The sequence below is a fragment of the Eptatretus burgeri genome, chromosome 10 (genome assembly GCF_056783735.1).
Source record: "Eptatretus burgeri isolate ZD-2024b chromosome 10, Ebu_testis_v1, whole genome shotgun sequence".
NCBI classification, from domain to species: Eukaryota; Metazoa; Chordata; class Myxini; order Myxiniformes; family Myxinidae; genus Eptatretus; species Eptatretus burgeri.
Genome location: NC_140970.1, coordinates 27602933 through 27609262, shown reverse-complemented (window position 1 = coordinate 27609262; position 6330 = coordinate 27602933). Strand labels below are relative to the sequence as shown.

The 6330-nt window shown below is 47.3% G+C and overlaps 1 pseudogene; it reads right to left on the bottom strand.

Annotated features, from left to right (window-relative positions):
- Window positions 1-399: 399 nt before the first annotated feature.
- LOC147018153 (uncharacterized) lies at window positions 400-6194 on the bottom strand (annotated as a pseudogene).
- Between the last annotated feature and the right edge of the window lie 136 nt (window positions 6195-6330).

Genomic DNA, 6330 nt, shown 5'->3' with positions numbered 1-6330 from the left:
ATCGCGACGCGTCGCCCACCACAACAGACAATTCAGTCGTGACCCTCCTGGAACTACCGCCAGGAGCCAGTCACGGGTGGGGGTTTAACCTCACCACGATCGTGCCAATTGCCCACCCGCGCAGGATAGGATTGCTCGCCAAATTCGATCTACCTAAGTACCTGCGCGAGTGGTCGACCGGGCGATCGTACCTCGCCGCAGGTCGACTTCGGGCACGAACCGTTTAAGCGGCGCGTTCCGTGCTGCAGTGATAACCGAGCGGAGTTATCGTCGACCTCGATGGTTCAGATTATTTATTGGGTGTCGACACCCACTACCAATCCCTTACGTGATGCAAGATGGAACTTTCAATGGAGGAAAGGACGCAACGAAACGGGAAAACAGTTCAACAAGCAAGCACTTTATTTCTCACACACACACACACACACACACACACACACACACACACACACACACACACACACACACACACACACACACACACACACACACACACACACACACACACACACACACACACACACACACACACACACACGGCAAGCACGTATTTACAGCCATACAAAAATGCACATATAACAATTAAAACAATAAAAGTAACGCAGAGCTACAACCGAATAAAAGGCAATTATTTACAGCACACTTATACAGGTTTACTAACAAGACTGGTGCCACACACATTTACACAAAAAGCAAAGAAAACACAAGCCACCCTCACAAGCAAGGAAGCAGACAGGTCCGTGGACCAAATGAACATGTGGACCTGGCCGATCACCCAGGTCCACGAGACCGAAGGGGTCTTACCCACGCCCTCGTGGCGCGATGGCGGGCTAGCCGCAATGTCCGCGTAACGCGCTTGACTCCGTGCCCCTGGTATGGTCGGTGAGCTCCTCCAGGCATGCGTCGCGCAGCTACCACTGTTGGGTTGGGGAACGGACGGGGTTACCGGCGCTATCTCAGCGCGGATGGGCGGGGGGAAATTGTTGATGCTCGGGGTCGGGAGAGGGGAATGGCGGATGCTCTGTCCCGTTAGCAGGGTCCCGGGACCGCACCTGACTCCGGCAAACTGTCGCCCCATGAGTCCTCCTCTGCGTCCCTGCTCCACTCCGCGACCCGTCCCTCGACCTCCACTCCGAACTCCGTCCCCTTTGCCGTCCGATCCCCGCAAACACATGCCTCAGACTTCACGACTTCCGACCAGCACCACTTTCTGCACACACGAGCTGGACACCTTTCTGGACACATTTCTTCACACACATACTTTCTGGACACTCCCGAGCTGCGTCGTGCTCGCGTCTTTTATAGACCGGGGGAGGAGCCTGTATGCAGATTCGCGGATCAAAACGCGCTTGGAGGCGGGGCCATGCCACTCGACGTTCAGCCATTGGTCGGGCAAAAAGGGGCGTGAAGCCTTCCTGATCGGTTTTCCTCTCCTGAAGGGAACGCATTCACAGCGGGTTCGAAGGCGGGGCCATGCCACCCGATGCTCATTCATTGGATGGAAGAAAAGGGGCGTGAAGCCTTCCTGATCCGTTTTCCTCTCCCAAAGGGAACGCATTCACAGCGGGTTCGGAGGCGGGGCCATGCCACCCGACGTTCAGTCATTGGATGGAAGAAAAGGGGCGTGAAGCCTTCCTGATCCATTTCTCCTCTCCCGAAAGGAATGCATTCGTACCCGCGGCTCGACGCGTTCGGCATCAATTACCGAACGGGCCCTGGACAGCATGACGTTTGGTGTTGACTGGTGGTGTGGTTGATGGTTGTGGAAGGAGAAAGGCGAAGGTGGTGGGGGGTTTACTGTGGTGGTTTGGTTGTTGGCGGGCGTCATTTGGGAATGGCGGTGAAGCGATGTTTGCGGGATGGAATTGTGGAGGTAAAGAGGCGAAGGTGGTGGTGTTTGAGTTGTTGGCGGCTTAATGGTCCAAAATAATGATAGAGAAAGAAAAATGGCTAACTCAAAGCGTCGCAGCCCGGATGAATCACACATATTCCCCCTACACAACAGGTGTGGACTAACTGCACATGAACTTAGCGTCATAACTGATCTAAGGACCCTTTATGGTGTATTGCGAATTTCCACAGCCGTAACAGTATATTTACCTGGTGTTAACCTCCTTCTGCTGCTCGTCACCGAAAAGCTTGGTGGGAATTGGGGGCAGGTTAACCATATTGGCCGAATACCATCTTCCGTTTCTTCCTCACCTCTGTGTTTGATGGAAGGATCCTCAATATCTTGTTTCAGACATTGATACCAGATGGAAGTTTGTAAATCGCTCCTCTTGAAGTGTTCATTGGTGCTACTCTCATCTGGCAAGATACTTGAACTGGATTTTACTTTTTGCTTGTCGTACATTCTGATCCTTTTTCTCACATACTCTTCATGTTCACTTCCAGCATACATGCAGGTTCTAAAGAAGGTCTTAGCATCGGCGATGTCTTCAACTGAAGTGTGCGATGTGCCAAGTTGCGAGAGGAGTTGGAACTTTTCCAGTTTTTTCGTCTTCTTCAGTGGTTTTACTTTAGCAACACCAAATGGAAAAGAGGTTGTATCACACCCTGAAATGCTGTGATAGGCAGGAAGTGCTTGACACATTTCGTCACCAAATCAGTCAGTTAGAGCTTTGATGCTAACATACCTCTCATGGTCAATCTTCATCATCCAGTCTTGTAATGGTTTAATGACAGAATAAGCAGAGGTCAAGAGAACAAACACATCTGTATCTGTCGCCCTGACAATTACAGGATCTGTTGGCTTGGATGCATGGAGGATGAGTCTGGTGACAGCTTCGTGGTGGTTGCAGGAGTCAAGCATCTCAATTTTGAGTTGCGTTATTAACCAGGTATTATCTTCCTCTGTCAAAGTTCGTGGAACTTTCAGCTTGGATCTCACAGCATCGGTCTTGTAGTAATCGACTAGAAATCTAATCAGTTCTGTCTTATTTTCTGAGTTTCGCAGAAACTAGTCCCAATCTTTCCCTTTAGGCATGTCCTGTTCAGAGCTTGTGATGCGAGTTCTTCCAGGTGTGCCACGGCGACGTTGAGTGAGCTCCTTCGTTGTGGCTGGACTGTATGAATCAAATATGATTCCGAGTTGCTGCAGTTTGGAGTCACTTGCTGGCAAGCAAAATTTCAACAGGCTGCTGCATATTTTCCCCAAGTTTGCTGAGCAGGAACAGATTTCACAGCAGCCATTCCATCTATAAGCCAATTTCCTTCATGTGGCGGGTTCTCACGGACTGATTCAGACTCTTCTATGACGTAGTTCCTCAATGCTGCTTTTGAACCTTGTCTCAAATCTCTCTCTGGTGTGGCTCGAGCTGGTGGGACAGTAGTCAAGGGATATGAATGTGCCTCTTCTGGAGATGTTGCTTTGTCTACCAGTAAACCGAAGGCCTGTCTGTCTTCTTTCATGATATTGACAACTTTTGGGTCTTTCTTGGCTTTCTCCATCCCGGTTTTGATCTTGAGCTTGGTAATCTTGTCGAAGAAATTGACTCGTTCTTCCCCACTGGCTTTGAGTCTCAAGTCAACAAATTATTTATATTTCTGTTCTCCAGCTTCTACGGATGACATCAATCCTCTTACATCATAATCGATTTCCACACCAGTCTTCATATGACGAGCGGGACCATTCAGGAATGGTTCGAAGTATTTGTCAAGCTGAAGTACTAGATTATGAACATAATTTTTATGGTGTATTCCGGCCGCTATTGTGGTCTCCTTGTGGGCTGAGGAGGTGATGATATTTAGCCTTTCCTTCAGTGTAGCTCTGATCTTAGCCATGATATGACTGATCTTGACGAATGTGTCTGTTGTACTCTCATTGGTACTGTATCCGCCTTGCATTGGACCACCTCTGATATTCACTTCTCGGTTGATTGTGGTCTGTTATCAAATCCCCATGGATTGTATGGAAGGGCTCACAAGACAATGGCACACCATCCGGAAATTTCTCCCTCCCCCAGGTCCCATAATTATTGCACAGCCCCTAAACCCTGCTTTCCGAGAACGGAACATTCTGGGGGACAAATAAGACGAAATATCAATTTTGAGGTAATTTTGGTGGCCATTTTGGTTTTTCGTGGCCATCTTGCATTCGAGGCAAAATCCTGGGAGCCCTCCAAGCTAATAACAAAGGACATAGGTTTGGAATGGCGGAACCACTGAGCAAAACTTTGGCAGGAAAACTGAAGAGGTAGTTTGAATATAATCAAGACAAGTCTGAGGACGACAATGGTTCACGAGCGGTATTTGACGATGTAGATTGTTTCAGAAGTCAAGGATGAGACAATGTGATAATGTTTGACCAAGATATAAAAATGATCAACATAATGTGGTACGAGTGACGGGTTATTAGCTGCAAAATGTCGAAAACCCGGTTTCGTTCAACAACTTAAAAAATTTGACCTTTGTATAACCTTTAAAGGTCACAAAACAATGTTGTGGACATTAAAATAAGGAAACAGGATACGTGCTATAGCTTATTGGAGTTAGTTCGTCGAAGAAGGTCGAAAACCCGGTTCGATTCCCACAACTTTGAAAATTTCACCTCTGTGAACTTTAAAGGTCAAAGGTCAAGGATTATGACCTTTGGTGCAAAACTTCCTCTGGAACATTCCAGGAACAATATAACGTCATAGAGGGCAATATGGCATTTCACACTCCTCGGATTATCCATACTTTCATGAAATCAGCATAAAAACAAACTTGAAGGGGGTGCCACGGGCAAGGTGTTCGAGATAGAGAAAAATGGTTTCAAGACTTCAGGTGGGGAATGACCTCAAGATTAGGCATTAAAAAATATTGTCATCAGAGCTCTCAAAGTTTGGGCGGTCGTATGATTTTTATGTCAAAATTCGCAATTTTCGAAGTTCGTGACCTTGTGACCTTGACCTTGGGACGAAAATGAAAAATCGAGCTCCGTGGGGCTATGCCGGTGCCATTGGGCTAACCAAATACCAAAACCCCTGCCAGATTCGACAAACCCCCTCGGAGAAGATGTAACTTGAAATCGGCTACCCCCTAAAAACACATGTGTAATGGGCGCAGCACGCCCATTCTCAGGAAAACACAACTAGATCATGATATAAACCTCCCACCCAAATTTTATCAGGATCGGATCAAAACCCACGGAGCTATACTCGGGACAGACAGACAGACGGACAGACAAGGCGATAGGCGACGAGGAATCCGCTAGGATCGAAGCGCTGGATACGATGCTTTTCATTCTGACCGATCCACTGGCGAAGATCAATTGCGAAGACGTATTGGTTCACGTACAATTGTTCCTCTACCTGGCAAGATTTTTCCTATTGTGTATTTTGCCAACTGGCACTCCTCATAAAAATTGACGGTAAATAGACACCCTATTTTTGAAGGACTACCATTTGAAAAATAAAACCTCCGTCAAAAATCGGCTCAAGCAAAATTTTCTAAATATCTCGAAGTGTTTAATTCCGAAGTCTCGTTTCTCCACATTCAAAACTGTAGGACAAGTATTGAAAATAGTGAATGCGGTTTTCCGGCCGCTGCATAGCAACGGGTGGTTGCTTAGCAATGAAACTCAAACGCGCACACTCCCAGCTTATATGGCACCTGCTCACCAAGTTTCATCGAAATCGGTTTGCTCGTTTATGCTGTGGAGCCTCGAGTTGTGCGCACACACAGACAGACAGAAAACCCAATAAACTTCTCTCAATGCTCTTGTTTGACCACACCTCCTGAGCCACACATTATTTTTCATAAGCCACGCCCACTTTTTCATAAGCCACGCCCACCTTTCTACACCACATCCACTTTCCCTAAGCTCCGCCCACCTTTCTACACCACATCCACTTTCCCTAAGCTCCGCCCACTTTCCTTCACCCCTCATAAAAAATGACGGTAAATAGACACCCTATTTTTGAAGGACTACCATTTGAAAAATAAAACCTAAATCAAAAATTGGCTCGAGTAAAATTTTCTAAATATCTCGAAATGTTCAATTCCGAAGTCTCATTTCTCCACATTCAAAACTGTAGGACGAGTATTGAAAATAGTGAACGCGGTTTTTCGGCCACTGCATAGCAACGAAACTCAAACGCGCACACTCCCAGCTCATATGGCACCTGCTCACCAAGTTTCATCGAAATCGGTTTGCTGGTTTGTGCTGTGGAGCCTCGCATTTCGCGCACGCACGCACGCACGCACGCACGCACGCACACAACCCGACAATAAGGGATATCTAGCGAATCCAACAGACACACCCATAACGAATATAGTGGTCACTTACTGACTCGTGAACAAATGATTTTGACGGCCATTTTGGTGGCTACCTTGGATTTGAGGTCA